Here is a 24603-nt window from a genome sequence, read left to right as displayed (position 1 = left end):
TTAATTTGAAAGTGATTAATGGCAGCATTTATGGGGCTGGAAATTTTTAATAATGCTTTACTTGTGAATTTATGGCATCAGTGTTCCAGACCGTGGGATGCCTTTATTGTTGTGCTCATCGTCTATCTCCCCCATCCCCACACATGATGTTCATCCCTCTCTTTTCTAGGGATAGAAAGGAATAGATTTGCAATGCCACATTTTCTGTCTCAGTGGGAGGGGCTACAAAATTAGTACAAATTTGCTCAGATGGAGAATTCTTCTCCCCTGGAATTACTGTGCCATCCACATTGTTTTTAATGATACTTGCCGGGATTGTGGGCTCCCTTGATAACTTTGATCACCATGCTCATACATTCGGAGCTGGCCAGCATAGACTGGACTTTCTGGATTTGCCCTAGTGGTTTCATACCACTGAGCTGACACAAATGCGGTTAGGAATATATAGTAACAATGCATTCCAAACAGATACACACATTTGCAGAAATTAAACCTGCAGCTGGCAGACTCAAAATTTATCATCAACATGCCTTATTCCTAGGGCCCTAAAAAGTAGGATGGTTCTTCTCTGCAGCCTCCCCATCTTTGAAGGTCAGGGGAAGCCCTGATTGGCTCACGATCATCATATAAAAATGCACATACATACACGGTACCAAGTAAGGATGCATAATTGCCCCTTCTCACCACCACCACTTCTGAATTCTATGCTTCATGTGATTGGCATTGCAGAGAATTTCAGTATAAGACCATAAGTAACAATTTGAGGAAGGAAGCAATAGTTGGTTTCAGAGTTGGTTGGGAGCAAGGTGAGTTAGAGGCCTCACACCCTTACACTCCTAGTCTGTGGTATACACTAAGCTCATCCCACAGCTTTCTCAAGTTCCAAGGATCATCGTATAGGGTGGCGAGGAGCAGGAGTCAATAGCAATATAAAAACAAAAACAAAAACAAAAATGATTTTTGTGAGAGTGAAAAGCATACTTCTCTGTTGTCATATCTAATTTTACTTTCTCTCCACCCCTGACATCTGGGCACAATTAGTAATCTCTAATTGAAAAACCCTTCCCAAAAGCAATAGTCTGTTATAGAGACTATAGTCTATAGAGTCTATAGAGACTATAGTCTATAGTCTGTTATAGAGAAGGTAGTAAAATGATGCTTCAAAAAGTTATTTTCTCCAAACCAGAGAAACAAAGCTAAGCTTCAAAATTCTGGTCAATGGGATGTGTTGGTTACCATTTTCATGTGTGTGCAAACAATGGGACCATTGTTCAGGTGGTGAAGGCTGCCATTGAAAGTAGGCCTTGTGGGGGCACCTGGGGTGGCTCAGTTGTTTGAGTGTTTGACTCTAGGTCTCAGCTCAGGTCATGATCTTGCAATTCATGAGTTTGAGCCCCATGCTCCGTGCTGACAGTGTGGAGCCTGCTTAGGATTCTCTCTCTCTCTCTCTCTCTCTCTCTCTCTCTGCCCCTCCCCTAATTGTGCGCTCTCTCTCAAAATAAATAAACTTTTATAAAAACTTAAAAAAAATTTCTTACGGGAAAAACAATTTTTATGGGCATCAAATAGTGCAATATATGAGGATTCTGAAAAAATATACTACACATATTGAAGAGTATGAATACTATCTTGGCTCTGTGTCAAAAAAAGCCAAGAGGAACTCTACTTCAGAGTATGTGAACTCTGTTTGGTTTCTTAATCTCTCTGAGCCTGTTTCTGCTTCAGGGTAAAAGTAATAGTAACTAATTCACTCAGAGGGTTGTTGTGAAGTCTGGAGATAATATATGCCAAGCATCTGGAGTAGTATTTGGCACATAATAGGGGCCCAGTAAATAATAAGTGAGATAAAAAATATGCTTGATAAAAAGAGTTAGAGATAGTGCATGGCAAGTACTTAGTTCAGGTCTGGTCATACAATAGGTGCACCATAAATGTGAAGTGGGATGATAATGATAGTGACGGTAATCAGCTATTGATGATGATGATGAGGATGATGATGACGACAGTGATAAAGTTGATGACAATTATAGAAAAGAAATACTGTATATGATAGCTGAAAATTTTTAGCTGGAGGCAGTGAGGTGTCTTCAAAAGAATCTAATGTATTTGCAATTGAAAACTGATTCCACTTTTTAGTCCTGTTTTGACCTTGAGCAAGTTATTAGCTACTCTGAGTCTAGATTTTCTCAGCTGTGTAAGTTTTGGTGCAGCTTAAAGGAGATATCACTAAAGCATGTGATCCGGCAACTGTTATCTAGTAGATTCTGGATATATATTAGCCCCTTTCTCCCCTCCTTCTGCCTTTAGCACACTTATCCAAAGTAGCTTGTTTTATTTCATTTGCTTTCAAGTTTTGTATGTTGGGATGCTCACTTTCTTATTCTGGGAAAGGTAATTGCTTGGCTTTATATATTTAGAGGTTCATATTCCATTGGTCAGAATCATTTGAGACCAGTTATATGCACACGGAGTAGTGGGAAGAAGAATCCCCAGCTGAGAAGTCATTTTCCAGCAACAAACTCTACAGAAGAGTCTATAGTTGACAGCAAGTCATATTTTCCACAGCCAGCTTCTCTTCTCAACTATCCATGCCTTTCCTCTCAAACACAGTACATACTCCCCATATCCCCAAGGGAGGCAATCAACTCCTGTCCCTCCATCTAACTCAAAGTCCAGGATCTCCAGGAGTTGCATAGTCCTACCGTAATGTCTAGACCTACCTTCTCAAGGTCCAGTAGCCTAAGATCTAAAAGAACAAGTTATCTGCCACTTTCTATGGATTTATCATTAAATAAGAATAGAGGAGATGCAGGATACTCACAAAGAAAAATTAAAAAAAAAATTTAAAAGGAAGATTATATTGATAGCAACTGTAACATCCCCCTACCTTGAGGTAGTTCCTGAAATAGCCCAGAGTTCTTGGACCTTGTTCAAATTCTCCATGAACTCAAGCTTGGAACAATCTGAGGTTTTCCCTCATCCATTATCCTCCATGGCCATATTTGAAGTGGAAATTGGGACCAATGCACAACTTGGAAACTGTACAATTCCTGCAGGCTGTTTCTTACCCATGAAAATATGAAATATCAAGAGTTGCTTTAAAGTTTCATGGTTCAAAGGGGATTTTTAAAAGTTTAGACTTGTGGTCTCTTTGGCAATACAGTTTCTTCCACAGTTTAGAAGAAATCTGATTCATTTCCTTGCAGAGAATTCTATATTCCAATAACCCCTGATAATGTTCAACTTCACCTGAGACCTGTGTCTCTGAAAAAGAGTGATAGTTAAGAAGTTCTTCACACTGTTGTGTTCTGGGAAACAACTTATTGCAACAAACCACACTTCCTCATATGACTTTAGATAAGACTCACAGATGCCTCCCCTGCTTATCTATGACAAGGTCTCCTGCAGGCCTTTAAAATTCCCATTTTCACCTCATAAATGATTAGCTGAACTGTTTGTTCTCACTGACCAAGCTGAATGCCCAATAATTTGATTTGTCCAAACTTCAGTTCAGGCTTCTTTCCTTCTTTTCATGTCCCCAAACTTTCTCTTGCCCCTAAGTTTCCACAAGCACTGAAATGCAGAATGACTGTCCTTAATGGCCCCTTCTGAGAATCAGCTAACTGGAGAGAAAAATGTTTTCAGTCCAACTTTTCAATCATGCCACTCATCTCACTCCTACTTCTTTCTAGCCTTGTTAACTCCCCTTATAGAAGGAAAGCTTCATGAACATGGACCACATCTCTCCCAAGATTTGGGCAATTCTCAGCCATTATTTCTTTAGGTAATCTTTCTGCCCCCTTTTCCATCTCTTCTCCTTCTGGAACTCCCACATTATGTAAATTCTTTCACTTGAGGCTATCCCATAAGTCACACAGACTTTCTTCACTCTTTTTCATTCTTTTTTCCTTTGTTATCTGACTAGATAATTTCAAATGATTTGTCTTTGAGTTTACACATGTCTGCTGCTTACTCAAGTCGGTTGTCCACACTCCCTATTGCATTTTTCATTTCATTCATTGTATTCAGCTCCAGAATTTGTTTGGTCTTTCTCAAAAAAAAAAAATTAATGTTTTATTTATTCTTGAGAGAGAGAGAGAGAGAGAGAGAGAGAGAGAGCATGAGCAGGTAAGGGGCAGAGAGAGAGAGGGACACAGAATCCAAAGCAGACTCCAGGCTCTGAGCTGTCAGCACAGAATCTGATTCAGGGCTTGAACCCACAAATTGTGAGATCATGACCTGAGTGGAAGTCGGACGCCCAACCAACTGGGCCACCCAGGTGCCCCTGGTTCTTTCTTATTATTTCTAGTTCTCTGTTTAACTTCTCATTTTGTTCTTGTATTGTTTTCCTGAGTTTGTTGTCTTTTTGTGTTTTCTTGTAGTTCCCTGAGCTTCCTTTAAAACAACTATTTCAAATTCCATGTCTGACATATTGTAGATAACCATTGCTTTGGGGCCAGTCATGGAAAAATTATTGTATTCCTTTGATGATGTCGTGTTTCCTTGAATTTTCACATTCCTTGAAGTCTTACATTGCTGTCTTCATAGGTAAAGCAGCAGTCACTTCTTCCAATCTTCTTTACTGACTGGCTTCAGGAAAGGAATACCTTCACCTGTCAGCCCTGCTAGAGATTCTAAGGCTTTCTAAGACCTTTTCTATGGATACTCATGCTTCACAGGGCGGAGGTAGGGATGATTCTTAAGATTGTATTTTGGGGGCACCTGGGTGGCTCAGTTGGTTGAGTGTCCGACTTCAGCTCAGGTCATGATCTCACCGTGTGTGGGTTCAAGCCCCACGTCAGACTCTGTGCTAACAGTTCGGATTGGGGCCTGCTTTGGATTTTGCATCTCCCTCTCTCTCCACCCCTCCCCTGCTCATGCTCAGATAAATAAACATTAAAAATATTTTTAAAAAGATTGTATTTCTTCTCTTGATCCTGCAAAGCCAAGGTGGGTGCTGACAGCCTCCTGTTTGCTTTCCCTAGGGTGCTTGCTGAATGCTCAAGTTTGTGTGCTTTCTCCCAATCCCACTGAGTTGTGCCAGCTTTCTGTGCATATTCACTAGCTTTCTGCGAAGGAGAATATTCATTGCCCTCTGGGGCCTGCACAGGGAGCCAGCTGTGGGATATGTGTGTGGGGGGGGGGGGGGGGGGGAGTGAGGCATGCAGAACACTGAAAATGCCTGTGGGCCATTTGGTGCAGGGGACAATCTGTAGGTGAGGCATCCTGGCAGCTCATGGGCAGGCTTCCTCAGGAAGTGCATGAAGTAGTATGGTCCATATGTCTTTGATGTCTTCTGAGCCCTTCCTGCTATACCCCCAAACTCTCCCTGCCTATTAGTCATGTGGATCACCTCAGTATTCTGAATCAGGTGAGAAAGAAGGGGGCCTCTTTGGCAGCAATTGACACATAGGAGGAAGCCAGGCACTCACTCACATACTCTCACCCTCCCCTGTGGGAGGCATCATGGGTCAAGGCATCTCTCTTGGCACTGAGCTGTACCATCTTGGAGTAGTGTGGTGGGAGTAAAGTGAAACTGGTCCTCTTACTCTATTCAATGTCCAATCTCAGATTGTTTTGCTCCAGTGGTGTAGTAGAACTTTTCTGCTAGACTCTTTCACTCCCACAAAAGTACTCTTGTGTGTGGTGATTGTCAAAATCAATTTTTTTTTTTTTTTTATTCCACCATCTTGCTGATGTCACTCTCCAGAAGGCTAGTTTCTTAATCTGATCTTGGCCATGAGTCATTTTATCCAACTAAGAAGTGTAATGGGCCTTGGAAGTTTCAGGACAAATGGAAAATCTCACATATGTTAATCCCAGTCCTTTTATGAATCTGAGTTAACCTATCCACAAGGTGTCACATTGAGCTCCTAAATATGTTCTACAAACTGCCCCTAAAATGAAACCTGAAATAGCACAAGACGATTCACAGTGATGAGGTAGCATGAATAGCACTGTAACCTATATAAGAGACATTGAAAGAGTTCTTGGAATATATATGTAATACACACATATGATATACGCTTATATGTGAATATATGAATATACACACATATATACACAGTAAAAAGACAATATAAACAATAAAAAATAAAAAATTATTGACCCATTACTTTTAAAAAAGTATTTGAGTTGCATAAAATAAAAAATAAATCAACTTAGATGAGCATAAAATCATAGGAATCTTGTAATAAAACAGGGTGAAGATGAAAATACAAATATCTAGGGGTGACTGGGTGGCTTAGTCAGTTAAGCATCCAACTTTGGCTCAGGTCGTGATCTCATGGTTCGTGGGTTCATGCCCCACATCGGGCCCTGTGCTGACAGCTCAGAGCCTGGAGCCTGCTTCAGATTCTGTGTCTTCCTTTCTCTCTGCCCCTCCCCTGCTCATTCTCTGTCTCTCTCTGTGTCTCAAAAATAAATAAACGTTAAAACATTTTTTAAATAAAAAAATAAAGTACAAACATCTAAAAGCATGGATTAAGAAAGGGTCGTTAGCTTTGATCTCTTCAAAACATAGACAAAAGGAGAATTGGTTTGGTTTGATCACACAATTCTAAATATATAGTAAGAGTAAGCGTTACGAGTAACAGGAAGAAAAAATAATTTGGGATCTGGAACTGCGATTCTTTTGGTAAAAAGTGAAGCACCGATAATGGAAGGTCTTTTGTTCTGTAGAGCATATTGACAAGTTGGGGCATTCGTGTTAGGGAATAAGAAATGTGTAAAGCTTTGTTTCTCCCCATAACAGAAAAAAAAAATGTGGAGCTCATGAAGCCACCTGGGGTGGAAGGTAAGACAGTAAGATGACAAAAGGCTTTGTGCACATGATCTGAACCATCTTTGGCTTCCAAAATTTTGAATAAAAGTTACTAAATTCAGGGGCGCCTGGGTGGCTCAGTCGGTTGAGCGTCCGACTTCGGCTCAGGTCACGATCTCACGGTCCGTGAGTTCGAGCTCCGCGTCGGGCTCTGGGCTGATGGCTCAGAGCCTGGAGCCTGCTTCCGATTCTGTGTCTCCCTCTCTCTCTGCCCCTCCCCCGTTCATGCTCTGTCTCTCTCTGTCTCAAAAGTAAATAAACGTTAAAAAAAATTAAAAAAAAAAGTTACTAAATTCAAGAAAAGCTTTTGTTTCTTGAAGGAAACAATAAAAGTGTTGTTATTGGTTGTAAGTGTGCAGAGTAGAAGAAAGATAATACTAGGAGTCTAAGAATTGCATGTAGAAGAACAATGAAAACATATACTCTTAGAAATATCCAACACCATGGAGAGGACTTTTACATACTCTATGACTTGGAATATTACTATTAAGGAAATTGTATAGTTATATCTTAGGGGAAAATAATACCTTAGTCAAAAAGTTTAAGAGGAGAGACAACTTTTGTCTTCATTCTTTACATTTATATCCTCAAAAATGGAGACTGAAACTCTATGGTAAAGTGTGACTTTGAAAATAAAGCCTTAAAAACTTGTAATATTAAGTCATCCCTTAAAATTGGCTTTGATAAAGGACAATTATATGAACCTTTAATTATAACTTTGAAAATTCAGCGCTATGGAGGATCTGAGGAATATTACTTAGACATACATAATTCGGGGGCTCATATTTGATAAAGAAAGTCAGCATATTCCTAAACCCACCATGAATTAGTGTGATACATTATACATTAATACATTTTTATTTAGGGGTGAGAAGTTGAAAGACTGTGTAACAGAAACAGTTTTATTTAAAGGAAAATGTTCTAACCTTCCCCATAATTATAGAGTTCAGGCACTTTTTCCATAACAAAACAAAACAAAACAAAACAAAACAAAACAAAGCAAAACAAAAACCTGTCCATTGATGGAAATACTTGAAATCAACAACAAAAAGATCAACATGGCAAGTAGCAATTAAGAATATGTTTAACACAATGGGTTTTAGGGTAACAAAACCAAAAAAACCCTACAGCCAAAAAGGAGAGAAGAATGGGTTCTATAAACAGTAACAATAGCCATAAACTGAATGAAGAGGTTTACACGTAAACCATTCGGAAAAGACTAATCAGACAGCTCCATCATTGTGTCTTATGAGGCTCTGCCTCAGAAAGGCAATAACACATACCATCTGAAACACAGGAAATTAATGATTATGAGGTTCGTGGTTTCTGCAATTCCAGGTTAGTATCATTATTTCAATTTTTAATATTCCCATTCTTTGTAATGAGTTTTGCATTTTCTTCAATTTTCTTTGGGCAAATATAATTTCAATTCCACATAACTTAATAGGGAAATTGTGTTAGGATACTATAGGAATAAAAGGTGCCCTTCATTTTCTTTCTCTTTTTTTCTTTCCCTAGGGGAAAAACATAGTATAAGAAATACTAAAATGAAACTTCACTACAAAATATGGTACGAAGTTTTTACATTGCTATTATTGGGGGACAGGCCCCAATTCCACCATATAAATAAAGTTCTCTCTATCACTCAAAAATGCTGAGATTTCTGGGTGCATACTAGAAAGTTTCCTTTATCCTCCTAAGGTATTTTTGCCTTTAATTGGGATCAGCTGCCAGATTTTTAGGGCAGCTGAAGGACGGCAGACAGATTTACTTTGGGTATGGACTTTCTCTGTCTCTGCTCTGTCTCTGTCTTGCTCTCTCTCCATACATATAGACAGAAACTTGCGAAACTCCAACACTCTCATGCCTTGTTCCACAAACCAACAAAATTTCCAAAATATCCCCACATTTCATGCTTCTAAGCGATCATGCAGAGCTCTAAATGATCTTTTAACCCCGCAATTGATGCAAACATACATTAATACATCACATGCCCCCGCTACATGCTTCTGGAAATGTGGTCATTTTCATGTCACATGTGTGATATTGTGCCTCCGCCTAGCCTCTTCATAACTCGGAAGTGAGGAAATGAGATTCCTCTCTGGGCACTGAAACAGCAAAATTAACAGAGATCAGATCAGACCCCATCAGAGATATGCAGCCACCTACATGCAACAGCCCAGCTTTGTGGTCAAGAGCACAGGCACCAGTGGTAGGCTGCCTGGTATGAGTTCAGGCCCCACAACCCTCTGGTTGTGTTCACCCGGGCAACTTAGTTAATCTACTTGTGCCTCTGTTTCCTCATCTCTAAAATGGAGATTAAAGTAATAGTACTTTATCATGTTGTTCTGAGGCTACGTTAGTAGCAATACATGCAAAGTGCTTTTTCTTCATTTAGTGTTATTTTTGTTGTTGCTGCCATCATCATTGTCATCATCACTCCTGGCCAGGAAAACCAGCACATAACCAGAGCAGATATGGCAATACATCTAAAGAAATAATGTACATGAGTTTTGGGGCGGTTAAAAATAAGTACTTCCCAGGAGAAGGAGCTATTCTAGGAATAGGAACAAATCTAGGAAGTCTGCAAAGAAGGACAGATCGTGACAGATTTACTGATTTATTGCCATTCCATGAGGTCTCTTGGGAAAGAACATATAGAAATTCCCCTATGACCAACTCCCCAAAACTCCATCGAATGCTCTTTTATGTCTTACAGATGCTTTCTGCACAGACAACTGAGAAAAACAGATCGTCTCATTTACTATTATTCCTGGTTTGCTTTTATAAATGGAAACAGATTTGTTTTTAGGTAATAAAAAATATACAAATTTCACTTTCTTCTTATGAAATAGTGCAGAGTACAGGGTTTAAAGAAACAAAAAATCTTACAGTTGCATTTTTGAGTGCTGCCCTTTTAAAAACTGAGTCACTGTTCTCTCGCGTACTGGTGGTACCAGACCCTTGTCATTGGTTTTAATAACCATTGTCTGGTTCAATTTATCCCAGTTATCAGAGCAGAGATGCTAAATACCTTATTAGTCCCTTCGTGTTACTGTATTGAAAACACTTAGCACAGTGAAAAGTGTCAGGCAAAATCTTAAATGGGAATCTGCTCTTCTATCTGATAGGCTTTGAACGAGTTATTTAATCCCTTTGATTATCAGTTTTCAAGGCTTAAAGTAAGTCAGGACACATTTAATAAGTCTTCGAGTAGGGTTTCAAATTCCTGTTCTATCTGACCCCAAAGTTCATGGTTTTTGCTAGAATTTCTCCATGAGTCCTGAACTGGCCTAAAGGTAAATGGCATTTTCTCTCTCTATTTAAATTACATTGAGTGATGTGCTTGCATTGAGGGTGTTGTTTTACCTTTCTGGGATACAGCAGTGCATAAAGAGATGGGGGCCTTGCTGAAATGGGGCATATAAATGCTGGGAAGGGAGGAAGACCAGACAGTAAGAAAATCAATATGTGACATTTCTAGGAGTATGAAGTGCTATGAAAAAAACACAGCACAGTGATGGGTTAAACATTGATGGTGGGAAAGTACTCTGTAGTCTAAAGACTCTCTAGTGAGGTGCCTTTTTAACAGAGATAAGAATAAAATGAGGGATGACAGCAACCATCCGGCAGAGAAGGTTTCCAGGCAGAGCATGTGCAAAGGCCCTACAGCTGAACTATGGCTCTCCTGTTTGAGGAACTGAAATGAGGCCAGCAGAGTTGAAGCAGATTGTCAAAAGTGGAGAGTGATAAGTGGTGAGGTCAGAATTACTCTTGCCAGAGATTATTCAGACTGTGTAGGTCTGAATGTTAAGGATTTTGGATTTAGTTCAAATGAGCTGGGAAGTCATTGGAGAATCTGATGAGAGGAGTTACATGATCTGGCTTAATTTTCATGGTTTGACTGCAGCTGATGAGAAGAAAACAGATTGCGAAGGGGACAAGAAGAAAAGCTTAGAAGACTAGTACATTACTGTGGTACTTCAGGTGAGCTTATTTTTTTCCACTAATTTCCAGATCATCATTCTTTCACTTTGTAATTCAACCAAATCTCACACTGCTCATTTCCTCTGATGCCTCCAACCCCTAAATATTGGGTACTTTATCAAATATAAAGACGTATTATAAAGTCTGAAAATTAATAGAGTGTATCACTGATGTAAACTTTTACATCTGGACCAATGCCATGTTAATTGCTCTAGCCACACTGGTCTCCTGGCTGATGCACAGGCAGATCCACATGTATACAAAAATAACAAATGACAAAGGGAGCATCACATGTTAGTGGAGAGAAGATTGACACATTGATAAATAATCCAAGACCATTACTTGGATTACTGGGGGGAAAATGATCCCTCCCTTACAGCATTCATAAAAATAAATACCAAGTAATTTAAAGAACATGAAAGAATAATTTCCAACAAAACTGGAAAATTCTTAGAAAAATATAGAAGCATATCTTTAAGATTTCAGGGTAGGAAAAGATCTGCTTAAATAAGATGCCCAAAGTTATAAACCATTAAGGAAAAAAATAAATAATTTTTGCTCCTCCTCCTTCTACCACACTTCATTCTTTCAAACCTTATCTCCCAAATTAGTAAAGAGAGGTACTTGTCCTCATTCTGGAACACGGCAGATTTATCCATTGAACACAGAGACTGTACCAGTGAAATGTCTAGTCCTAGGACCTTATGCTCATTGTCAATATATATAACAATTCAGACTGTCTTTTATTAAGGAAAAGGAAATGTTTCCCAATGGTCTGGCAAACCACTGAGCATAGAACTAAATACAGGCTCTACACCTGACACTTAAAACACTTTCAATTTTATCTATAAAATGTAGATGATAATATATTTTCCACCTACTTTATAAAAATTAGAATCAAATAAGATTATGTAAGGTTAAATACTTTTAAATCTTTCAAGCATAATAAAAATACCAATTTTATTAACATTAAGTCAGATATAGTTTAACAAAGTAAAGACTGAGGGCAAACATTAGGAAAATGGCAATTTTTAAAACTCACTTCTACATAGATATTCTGGTTAGTTTAGACAAAAATGGGAAAACTTGATTTATCAAATAAATTGTTTTTCTGCTGCATTTTATTCAACTACAGTAGACTTGGGGATTTAGTATCTTGACAGATACGTAATCTCTCTGGATAAAATGTAACCACAATGATTATTCACATTAAGCCTTAGATTTTACAGAAAAATGGAAAACATAAGAGAGGTTTCTAAAACCTTAGACTCCTGGGAACGACAATTTTTCTGAACTGTATTTTCTTTTTTTTTTCCTAAGGTATTCAAACTGCTTTGGAGGGGATATTGTTCTGTGCATTCGAGTGAGATAAATCATTCATGTAAGCAGATGATCCCAGAATGCAGTTAGATGAATGATGACAAAGTATCAGGGGAGAAAATATATTGATAAAAAAAGATGTATATATATAATTAAGGAAAATATGTAACTGCCTACACATACATACATACATACATACACACACACACACACATCACATGTGTATATGTATCTGGTGTCTATGTCTGAACAAACCAGCCAACACTATAAAGAGCTGAGACATTTACTAAGATGTACATTTAGTAAGATTACCAAAACACACTCCACTTTTGTTGATATCACTGATATATTTTAGATAGGACTGTCACATGTGCTTGAATGATAATGTAGATATGAGAAAGTCAGAAAAGGAAGAAACCAGGGCATGCAGAAAAGGGCCACTCAGAACTAATTGTGGGTTGTGACAAACCTGGGTTGTAATACACCCAGGGCATATTAAACTCAAGTTTCTGAGTAGCTTCCAATGGATCTAGGTAGATCCATTCTTGTGTGATGGTACCCAGCAATCGTATGGGGTCACTGATGGTATTGTCCTGTGATCCTGAGTACCAACTGGTACAAATTTCTCTAAGTAGTAAGATGCATCAAGGATAATAATTTGTGATTCCAGAGAGAAAAGTTTGGTGTGGTTGTTGTCAGATACTGCTTTGTCCCTTCATCTTTATTAGTAGTTCCCTAGCCTTGTTCGGAGAGAAAATGTGCAGAAAAAGACTTACCTGCCACAAAGCCCTTGTATTCTGACCAATGAGATGGAAATCACCTGAAGAATAAGCTATGTATTTTTTCATGTTAGAAAGGAAGACTTGGCAGGCTGCTCTTTGCCTTTCGTCTTTTACTTGTCTTTCTCTGTGGAGGCTTAGAGCTAGGCTCAGAGCTAGGCTGTGGAGCAGAGAGCTAGAAGGAAGCTGGGTCATGGACCACTTTCTCATGCACCTGCCCCATCCCTACACTCTATCTCCAGATTTCAACTGATGTGAGAACAAATAAAAACACCTATTTGATTAAGCCACAAGAGTTGAATTATGGCTACATGCAACTGAACACAATCCTATGTGAGGCAGCAGCCAGTGGGTCAGTATAAGTGTTTCTCATTATCTTATAGTGTGGCACTCTTACCAGTGGAGATAATTTTGGCTAATATTAAGTTACATGTTAGACAAGTATTTTCCAGTTATCATTTAGTCCTGATTACTCCAAGGAGGAGAGTCTCAGTTCACTGCCAGTGTGTCTTAAATAGCTCTCTAAAACTTGTTTTCTCCCTTGTAACAAACTAAGGTGCACTTCAGGCTAAGAGCCTTTGTTAAGCATCATTATCCAGCTAAAATTTAATAACATTGTTCTGTTTCCATTAAGTTTGGCTTATAGTCACCTTCTCGTTATGGCACAGGGTTATCATGAATTTCCATTCATGAAAATGACATAAAGTTCCCTTGCAAAACAAATTCAAATAAAAATATGAAGTGATTTAAAAATATTAAGTAAATACAAACAGAAGTGATACAGAAGGGGAAATTTTTGAAAAAAAAAAAAAGGAAGGGCAATAGTATATAAATGATTATAGTTTGGTAAATTGAGTCCTCGATATATTCAAATCTGGTACTAGGCCCACAGGAATAATTGCAGGCTCACTAACAAATTGGGGCCATATTTTCTTTGCCAGTTTAAACTAGCCTTGACAGAATTTGGCCTGTTGGTCAAATATCCTCAGTACTGAAAGCTAATCAAGTTAGGAAAAACTGTATGCAAAATTTCTTCACCTCCTGCTTCACTTGTAAATATAAACAGGATGCTTGGGCCTATGATGCATCCACAATCTCAGTCCAAATTTCATCCTTTTCACCCTAAAAAATATTCCAGAATATTTTCTGTACAGATGATCAATGAGTATTTATATAATTTCAGGTATTGCAGAGAAGGGTAACTATTTAGAAATACTCTGTTGAGCTAAACTGGCAGCCTCATCGCCTCAGATCATTTCCTCAATAACCTGAAATTTATTAAAACTTGATAATGAATGATGAATGTCAACATTCTTGGTGTCTCTCTATTCATTTGTGTGCAGGAGAAAGTTTGGCTGCTCATAAGTATTATTTGCTGTTGCAAGTTCCCTTGTTTGAGAAATTGTAGGTTTCAGTGTTTGGGCATAATCTTATAGAAGACAAATCAGAGCAAAGGTCAAATTGTGTAGGAAAATTCAAATCCAAAGCTCTGCTATTGTGGAAAGGGAAAGCTCGGAATTATGAATAACAGATTCTTTGATTTTATAGTTTTCCCAGATGTCCTCTCTATTCATTGCAATGTCCAAATAATGATGACAGTGAATTTCATCATAGAGGCCTTGAAAATCCTGGAAATTTGTCAGTAATTACAATATATACTTTTGTTAATTTTATTACAAAGGTGATTTGTTCTTATATAAGCTATGTGCTTCTTCCTCTTGGAAATTCTAGCCGGTCCACCTTCAAAATAAGTATATAGACATCCACGGTCAAGTTACAGGCATGGAGCGATCATGGATTGTTATATAAGGAAAGAGTATAAGAAAGTAATTCAGAATTCATGGGAACAATGTTAAAAATGTGGCTTGGATCTGAGTCATCCAGGTCCCCCACAAGATGGGGCCAGCACAGAGGACAGCTGGCAAATTAATGGGGCTAATGCAGGAGGTGAGGCCACAGGCAGGGCTGGGGAACATTTCCGTAACTTCAGAGCTGTTGTGCAAAAGCACAAAACTAGATACATTTTCCATGGGGCTGGCTTATAGATTACATCCTAATTATAAACATATTGGCTTTGAAATATCCAGTTTGGTAAGGAGTGTGCAATAAGTAAGGGAACATGGGTTGAGTGGAGGTTGAGATACTATGACCTGCCCACCCTGGGGTGCCCAGCCCCAAGGATAGTACATTAAGCGTTAGGTCTCATGACTACCAGCAGGAAAGAACTCTCAAAGTGAACTCCACCATTTCAGACTGGGCCAAGATATTCCAGGCTAGAGAGTATTCCTGGGCTATTCTGGATTAGTCCAACAAGCCAAAGCATAATCTCATGTTGGCTCCATTTATCTTCAGGCATTATGTGGCAGGATATATACAGAAATGGGGATTTGGGCACATGTATCTGAGAGATAGGTAGCTGGTACAGTGGTAAACAATAATCACTGTCTTGGGAAAAAAAAAACAACACAGCTTAGCACAAAGCATCACTAAAAACCAGTAAGGAAGTGATTTGGCTGAACATGTGCCACAGGGAGATCACAAATAGCAATAATAATGCCAAGTAGGTGTCTGCAATTCAAGACAGCTTTTCATGTTTCAGCTAAGCTTGCAGTGGCTCTTAATCTAGGGTGCCTTAAAAAAAAACCCAAAACAGGTCAGAGCACTGCCTCTCGTACATAATGCTCAAAATGCCCTAAAACACCTAAAACTATTATAAAGTAACAATATAATTCACACTCAGCCTGCCTCCCAACTCCTCTCCCTGGTAACCAACTGTTGGTTTCCTGTAACAATAACTCTGTTTTTGTTTTGTTTGTTCATTTGTTTTGTTTTTTTGGATTGCACATATAAGTGAAATCATATGGTATGTATCTTTCTCTGACTTATTTCACTTAACATAATACCCTCTAGGTAGCAATGTTGTTGCAAACGTAAGCTTTCTTCTTTTTTTTTTTTTTATGGTTATTATTTCAAATTGTGTTTCTGTTTGTGTGTGTGTGTGTGTGTGTGTGTTTATGTGTGTGTGTGACATCTTTATCCATTCACCTATGAATGGACACTTACATTGCTTCCATATCTTGGCTGTTATAAATAATGTTGTATTGAACATAGGGGTGCATATATCTCTTTCGATTGGTGTTTTCATTTCCTTTGGATAAATACCCAGAAATGGAATTGCTGGCTCATTTGGTAGTTTTTTTTTTTAATTTTCTGAGGAACTTTCATACTGTTTTCCACAGTGGCGACACCAATTTACGTCCTCACCTACAATGCACTAGGGTTCCCTTTTCTCTACATTCTTGCCAACACTTGCTATTTTTTGTTTTGATAATAGCCAATCTGACAGGTGTGAGGTGATAGCTCATTGTGGCTATCTTCCTGATGTTTAGTGATGTTGTGCATGTTTTCATGTGTCTGTTGGCCATTTGTATACCTTCTTTGGAAAAATGTCTATTCAGGTGCTCTGCCCATTTTTAATTGGGTAATTTGGCCTTTTGATATTAAATTGTGTAAGTTCTTTGTATCGTTTGGATATGAATGTGAGTTCTGAAAGAGATCTAATACGTATGAATAGATGAGAACAGCAGTTTCTTTTTAAACCTTCACATTGCATAAAAGTGTCATTGCTGAGTAAATGTGCTGCTGCTGACTGTTGGAATGCAGAGCCAGTTTTGAATATTGAAGCAATAATTGACACTGTCTTCAAAGCGACGAATAGCTCCCGTGTTGAGACCACATATTGCTATGTTTACTTAGAGGCTGAGTTGATGATAGGCTTTATGTTACATGCAGGAAAGAAATGTGAGTATCTGAAAGATGTTTCATACTAATATTATTGTCAACACTCAGAGAGATGCTGGTTTCTGATGTGAACTTTACAGGTTTTGAGCTCTTTGTGAGGAAGTGGAGTTGTAAGTTTTAATCGAATAGATGATTACATTATTCAAATATATTTGGGGACGGATTCATCAAATAGAAATTTGTTCGGATAAATGTTATAGGGAAGGAGGAAGTGAAAAAAAATTTTTTTTATGTTTGAAAGGAGAATGTTCTGACACTCAGTAGGTTCTTCACCATTCTTAAAAATCTATAAAATGATCAGATTTTTACAATTTAAGTTTTAGGTAGTAAAAAAACATGACTAGATCAGTTTTAAGTGTTTTATTTCAGCCAGGAAGCATGGTCCAAGAAGTTGGGCAAACATAGCTATATAGAGGAACCTAGGAAAGTTTTCACTGAGTGAAGTAGCTAGTGTTTTCCACATTTTAGGAGAAAGGACTGGGCATTTTTATTTATCTTTTGGATAGCTTTCCAACTCAACTCAGCCTATTAACTATATTTTGGTTTTATATCCACTGCGTAGGAGATTGGGTGTTGTTATATACCAAATTCTTAAATTCAAGAATGTTAGAATTAAAGTTTGGGCAATCTAAGATGATTCCCCAAATGCATAGTAACTAATCAGTAAGTGAAAAATTAACAATATAAATGGAAAATTCTAAAGCAAGTCAGAGGAAAAGAGTGAGCCATAGACCCTCCGATGTAAAAAGGTGACCCCAGAGGCTGACTGCTTTCTCCATTTCATAGGTATGAATTATCAAAAAATGGTGGAGCAAAACTTCAGTTTCAACTTTAGATGTATCTATGGTGAGAATATAAGTATGAAAATGTGTGCTTGGAATGTCCTTAGGGAGCTCATTGACCCTTGCTCTTCTTCTGAAGATGTAATTTATTGGGTGTTGTGAATTTAATCCATCTAAAGCTCCTGAGTGTATCACCTTATCTCTCTGTAACTCAATTTGGTCAGCTCACTCTCTCTGCTGAGACCATGAAGATCCTTTTAAGTCTCTTTATTCTCAGAACATGAAGGCATTTTATATCTTCTTTAAAATGGCCATATCTATTTTAGGTGCAGCTCTATCTTGATATGTAGAGCTTCCTGTAGGCAAATAGAAGTTAAGTGGGATTCTTTGGAACTGATTCCTTTTTGAAAGTTTTTATATCCATGACATTAACATGAAAATATAATCTCTATCTAAAATGCCCTACTATTGATCCTCAAATAAGATGAGAGAACATAGCTTTATATTTATTCCAAAGCTGTCAAATATCAAACTAGTGGCAAAGAGAGAATAGGGCTACTACACAAATTTTGATAATCTAATAAAAAGTATCTTGACCGAGAGCTACCCAACCAGAACAATTTTAATAACTGCCCATAAGTTATAATATTAAGCAAAGAGCTCCAGGAGGCAAGTTTTTGGTTCAGACTAGTTACCTCTCTCCCTTCCATTCCTTTCTCTCATGTTCCATGTTGAGTCATCCTTACCAAGTAGTTCTTCCATTTTCCTACTAAATTAGGAATGGTATTCTCCCCAAATACTGCTCGATCCTTGCACTTCTGATTCTATCACACATGCATTCCTACCTCCTCTCTCCTGATTCCCATCAGTTTCCTCCTATCTTCAAATTTCAAGTTGCCTTAACATGACAGCATAGTGTAGGGAAAGCCTTCCCCTAAATTTCCCCAAGAAGTTAGCAAATAAAATGGTCTAATAGGGACCAATTTGCTACATGTGACAGCTTATTTTGCTACTTCTATAGAATGTGCATGCCTGTAGGATTGCCTTCCATCGATTATCCTATAGATACAGAAGCACCTCACAAAGACTGTAGCATGTATACAACAAGCCCAAGTTTCTTGATCTGAGAAAGCATTGTAGTTTCCCCTCAAATTTCCTCCTCTGGTTCCAGGGAATCAGTACCTGTGAATCACTTCTTCCAAACATTAATCATTCAATTTATTGCCACTCTTTCCTTTGTTTAATTTATCCCCCAGTAGGAGTTGTGAAGAAGAGGGATCTCCTGCTTCGTTGGCTTCCAGAAGAAAATAAAAGGAACAAGAATTTGCTTATTGTAGGGAGTCATTTGAAAACAACTCTAAATCAGTAATTTCCAAGTGAAGGCTTCACTCAACTAACCATTTTCCAGTGTAGCATTTCCTGGCCACCCTTGACTATAGACCCAATAATGCCTTTCCACAGCAGCACAGCCCTACTGTGCTGTAATGTGGCATATTGTCAAGTATTAAATTCATTTGCAGACCCTTGACATTTCTTTTTGGTATAAGTTAAGTAAACATTAAAGTTAAAAAACATCATTTGTCAAAAAGGAAAATGTAAGTTATTTTGGGTGTTTTTTTTTTTTTTTTTTTTTTTTTTTTTTTAGGATCCACATCAGCATCACTATCTAAAAACTGTGGTGTTTATGCTTAAATTGCATATTTGTTTCATTCCTTTGAGGCATTATTGGCTGGCAGCTTCTGCTTTGGAGAATGGATAAATTGGTTTTTGCTCCACTCTTGTGGTTAGATGTGAAACCTAGGCCAGATACTTATACTGATGTCTTTCATTATGTGGTCTTCAAAATTCTGTTTATGTCTTCAGATAAATTAATCTAATTATCATTTTAAGTTGGTTTCTTTCTTTTTTTTTCCTTTTCTTTTTTTCTTTCTTTTCTTTCTTTCTTTCTTTCTTTCTTTTTGTTGTTGTTGTTGCTAGGGACACTTAAATCTATGCAAGGAAAGACATTCTGAGTGCTTAGCTTGGCTTTTGTTGAAAATGTGTCCTTGAACCTTTTAGCCCCCCAGACCAAGTTTGGTAGCCACCATGTGGGTCGTGGCAGAAGAACCAGCTTTGGGTATGGGAGCCGAGTAGAATGTGGATCAGTTTCTTCCACCTGTAGGCTGGGAGATGGGGGACAAACATCTGGGCCAGTTGTGCTCAGTTTTCTCATTTGCCAACTGGACTTATGTAATACCTTCCTGACAGGGTTGAAATAAAGTTTAACTGATCCGTATGTGACGGTTCCTCTTATGTAGGAAATGGCTAATGAACCTCGTTTTCTTTCTGTGTTGGTGGCAGAAGGGACAAAAGGCATTCTTTTGCATTTCATTTTCTACTGAATGTCTGTGAACATATATTTGTATGCCCACCTCATTATTACTGTTCAACACTATGAAGAAGATTAGTGCATCATTTATTTCTTGCATGAACCGACTACAAAGTATGAACTTCTGTTTTATGAATACGCTTTACGTCTGAACCCCTCTGAGAGCTCTGATGTAGTTAGTTTGGAGTTGATGGGAAAGGGGGAGGACTTTGCCCTCACTGCTGCTATCATAGAAGAGGTGTTTCTGCTTTTTTAAAGTTCTGTCCTAGAATATTAAAAAGCCAGACTTTCATGAACTGGCCTACCAAATTAATAACCATTTACAATGTTATTTCCATGGAAAAGTGTTCTAAGTTTCCATTTAGTAATATAGGACAAACTTTTGTACAAAACCACTCAGATGGAAGGCCCTTAATTTTGCATACTGGGTACATACATTTTTCAAACAATATATATCCAGCAGTGCATTGATGCTATAAAAAAAAACTGACAGGAAAGGCCTGGGAATTATGAAAGGGAAATTAAAGCTACCTACTTAACAAAATGCAAGATCATTTTCTCAGAAAAAAAAGGTAAGTTCTTTTGTTGCCACTGCCATGTTTTTTTGTTTGTTTCCTTAAATACATGCCACATTTCATAGATAAATGTTTCTATAGATTAGAAGCCTTTTGTCACTTAAGTAAAACATAGACCCTGCTCTTAACATTATGGAAATTATTTACAGTAGTATGTTTACAAAGACAGATGTTTTTTAAGTCACTTTTTTACATCTCTTCTTTGTTTTTCAAATGTATTATATCTCCAACACTTGACTTGAGTTAACTCAAAGTCTATAAAAGTTGAAGTAGTGCCTGAAAGCCTCTTTACTGCATGTTAATTAAATAGGGCAATGAGTAGGAGTGGCACAAGGAGAGAATGGAGAAATCGAGTGACCTCACAGAGTTCTACTTGAAAACTATAATGCCATATTCAGGCAGGGAGCATGTCAGAATGGGAAGCAGCCTGTACAGGAAGGCAGGCAACAAGCAGCCCGGGCATCTGTGCAGCTGTTCCTCAGTGTCACCATTCATGCCCAGAGAGATGAATTAGGCAACCCTGGCAGTTCTTCACCTCTATAAACTATATGAGCAGGCAAACCATTTAAAACCATATACAATTGAGACCTTTGGTGTCTTTTCAGCCATTTTGGAATGAGTTCCCTGTGCCGTGATGATGAAGAGACATGTCACAGTGAACAAGTCTGCATACAGTATCATTTGTGATTACTTAGAATATGCATTTGCTATTGAGCTTAGGTCTCTGGGAAACAAAGTGGTTTGTTTGTAATCTCCGTAAGAGAGAGAAATGAATAAATGGGTTAGGTTGATTTTTTTTTTCACTAAAATAGAAATTAGGCTTCACTCTAAAAATAAAAAAGCTCTCTCCATTTTTAGGTATATATTTTGCTAAAAGATGATTAGAGGACTTCACACTTAAGAATTTTAAAGCGAAAAAGGCAAGCTTAGTGGATTGCATCATTAGCTGATTAAAGAAAATGTTAACGAAAACATCACCATCAAGCATATGGACTGATCTAATTAGTTGATTACTAATTCAGATTTAGTGCTGAGTACCTTTACTTTGAACATCAATTTCAGCTTAATAGGAAGCTCTTCCTGCTCCTCTGTCATCACAGAAAACAAGGCTTGGCAATTGGGCAATTAAAGAAATGAACGAATGAATATTAGATTAAAGCCTTTCCTGACATCATTTCAGAGTGCCAAAAAATGTTGCTCACAGCAAATTCATTACAGAATAGGAAGTCATTTCTCCTTTCCAAACAAATGGCATCTTTCAATCATATCAAAATCTCCCACCATCTAAATCCATATTGTAATTTTTAAAAAAATTTTTGGACACTAGTAAATGCCTGACCCTGTGTTCTACTCTGTGGATCTAGAGACAAATAAGATACAGCATCTGCCTTTAGGTATCACAGTGTAATGGATAAGAAAGTCATATTAACAATCTCCTGTGATTAATAATGGAGGGAGAGTAGACACTGGAGATTACATGGAGAACAGAGGAACATGTATAACCTAGTCTGAGTTGGGTGGTACAGAATTAGTGAAGACAGGTTTGTATTAAAACAAGGGGAAATGGAGGAACTTCTTGCTGTCTTTCTTACTTACTCCCTTTATCTGGGTTTTTAAAGATTGATGTCATTACTTGGCTCCATTTCCAATCTCTCTCTCATTTCATGAAGGTTTCTTTCTCTCTCTTCTCAACCCTCCCATTCCTTTTCCTCTAGAGGCCAATAATCTTATCCTAGCAGTGACAATGGCCTGGAGGTCTACTGACTAATAATCTCATTAATTCTCATGATATTTTTTCGAAAAAAAAATATAAATGGCAATTATTACTTCAATTTTACATATGTAAAACTTGAACCAGAAAGAATGAAACAGATTTGCCCAGGGTTACACAGAAAATGGAGGAGCCAAGGTGGGAATGAATGAAACACTTCCTATCATACACAGTCACCTTGGGCTTCATTAATAGGCTTATTATTATAACAGTAAATGTCAAATTTCATCTAGAAATATCATAACCATATACATGCTCCAGAATAATGCAGTACAAATTTAAAAATCAGCATTCTAAAGATTTGTACATATCATATTTTATGCATTTAGTTTTTGCTACATCCATTATCCTTCAGTAAAGTTACAATATTGTAAAACAAAAATGCAATCCTTGGGTTGAGCCTGTGAGTATGTGTGTGTGTGTGTGTGTGCGCGCACATGCGTGCACGTGCACATGTAATGTTTAGTCTGATTATAATGGCAGTTTGAATACTTGACTGGTCTATAGAGATTGGTAGTAATTAGCATGACAGACAAAAGGAGCAAATGTAGTCCATTTATGCCTTGAGCTGAACTAATTTTAGTGTTAAGCATGAATCTAATATCCATAAATAGGGAATAGTTATTAGCAAATATTGAAGTCAGAATCATATTTGTAGTTTTGCAGCAAAAGTAAGAATTACCTAGCTTCAACAAGACCGCGGGTTTTGCTGTTAAAGATAATGCTATAAATGTATTGACTGGTTAAAACCCTGCTAGGAAAGTTAGTGTCTAACAATCCATAGACAAAGTTTGAGTTAGTTTATCCTTTCTAATAAATGCCTATATATATACGTATATATACATACGTGTATATGTGTATATATACACATATATACGTATGTGTATATATATATACGTATATATACATACACATATATACGTATGTGTATATATATATATATACATATACGTATACATATATATATATATGTAAAAGCATGCATTGAATCAAGAAACAATATAAGCTTTACATCACAGTGGAAAACAGGATCTTTATAAAATATACATATATGTTAGTAAACTAACTCTTTCTTTCTCTCCAAGCAGTAAAGCAATTTGTTTCTGGCTTTAAATAAACAGACCGTGCCTCAGTCCAAAGGACATTGAAGCAATTCAATAGCATCAGGTTGAAGATTTGGGAATTTGATACTAGTGACTTTTTATGATCTCTCTGTCATTGTCATGTTATCACACTATTGGAAGAGAAATTTTGTCATGCCACTTCTAGATTAGCAGAGAAGTGTAGGCAAAATTGCCTCTATCCCAACATATCCCAGTCCTATGCCATTTCCACAGCTTCATTATTGGGGCATCACACATGGGAAGAGATCACTGAAAGTATATGTGGCTGAAAGAGATCCACAACTGGGTTGCCATTTGGATAGACTAGTTATTTATACATGAAAACTTAAGTAACTTAACCTCTCAGAACTTTGTCATTACAATTGTAGAGAACATATAGACCAATCCATGTCATGAGATTATTTTAAGTATCTTCTTGATAACTATTAAAACAAGTAAGTAATACTCTGGACAAAAATACAGCATTAAAAATAATATTAATAATGGACATGTGCTCATAAAAACTAATTCAAAATAAAGAAAAATTCTAGCAACATTGCGGGATGCGGGATTATACCCAAATCAACTGCATTGCAATGTACCAGCAACGAAAAGTGCAAAAACGAAATCAAGAAAAAAACCATTTTAATAACATAAAAAGAATAAAATATTTCGGAATATATTTAATTAAAAAGTGCATGACTCTTACATCAAAAACCACAAAACATTACTGAAGTAAATTAAGGAGGATCTAAAACATAAAAAGGTGTTCTATGTTCATAGATTGGAGGGATTAATATGGTTAAGATGGCAATATTCCCCTAGTTGATCTTCAGATTCAGAGTAATCTGTATCAGAATCTAAGCTTTGTTTTTCTTTTAAAAAAATTGATACACTGACCTTAAAAATCATAGGGGATATTTCAGAATAACATTTCATAAGGAACTGTTCGGAATAACCAGAACAGTCTTTAAAAAGAAAAAGAAAGTTCAAGGACTCACACTTCCCAATTTCAGTACTTATTACAAAGCTACAGTAATCAAAACAATGTGGTACTAGCATAAGGAAAGAAACTGACATTAACAGATTTGAGACCTCAAAAATAAACTTCCACATTCATGGCTAATTAATTTTTGCCAATAGTGTCAAGGCAAATTTTTAATAGAGGAAAAAAAAAGTCTTTTCTATAAATAGTGCTGGACAATTTGATATTTACATATAAAAGCATAAAGCTGAACCTCAAACTATATACAAAATCTAAATCAAAATGAATCAAAAACCTAAATGTAAAAGC

Source organism: Panthera uncia, chromosome D4 (assembly GCF_023721935.1).
Source record: "Panthera uncia isolate 11264 chromosome D4, Puncia_PCG_1.0, whole genome shotgun sequence".
NCBI classification, from domain to species: Eukaryota; Metazoa; Chordata; class Mammalia; order Carnivora; family Felidae; genus Panthera; species Panthera uncia.
The sequence above is the reverse complement of the archived record's forward strand: the minus strand, read 5'-3'. Positions refer to the sequence as shown.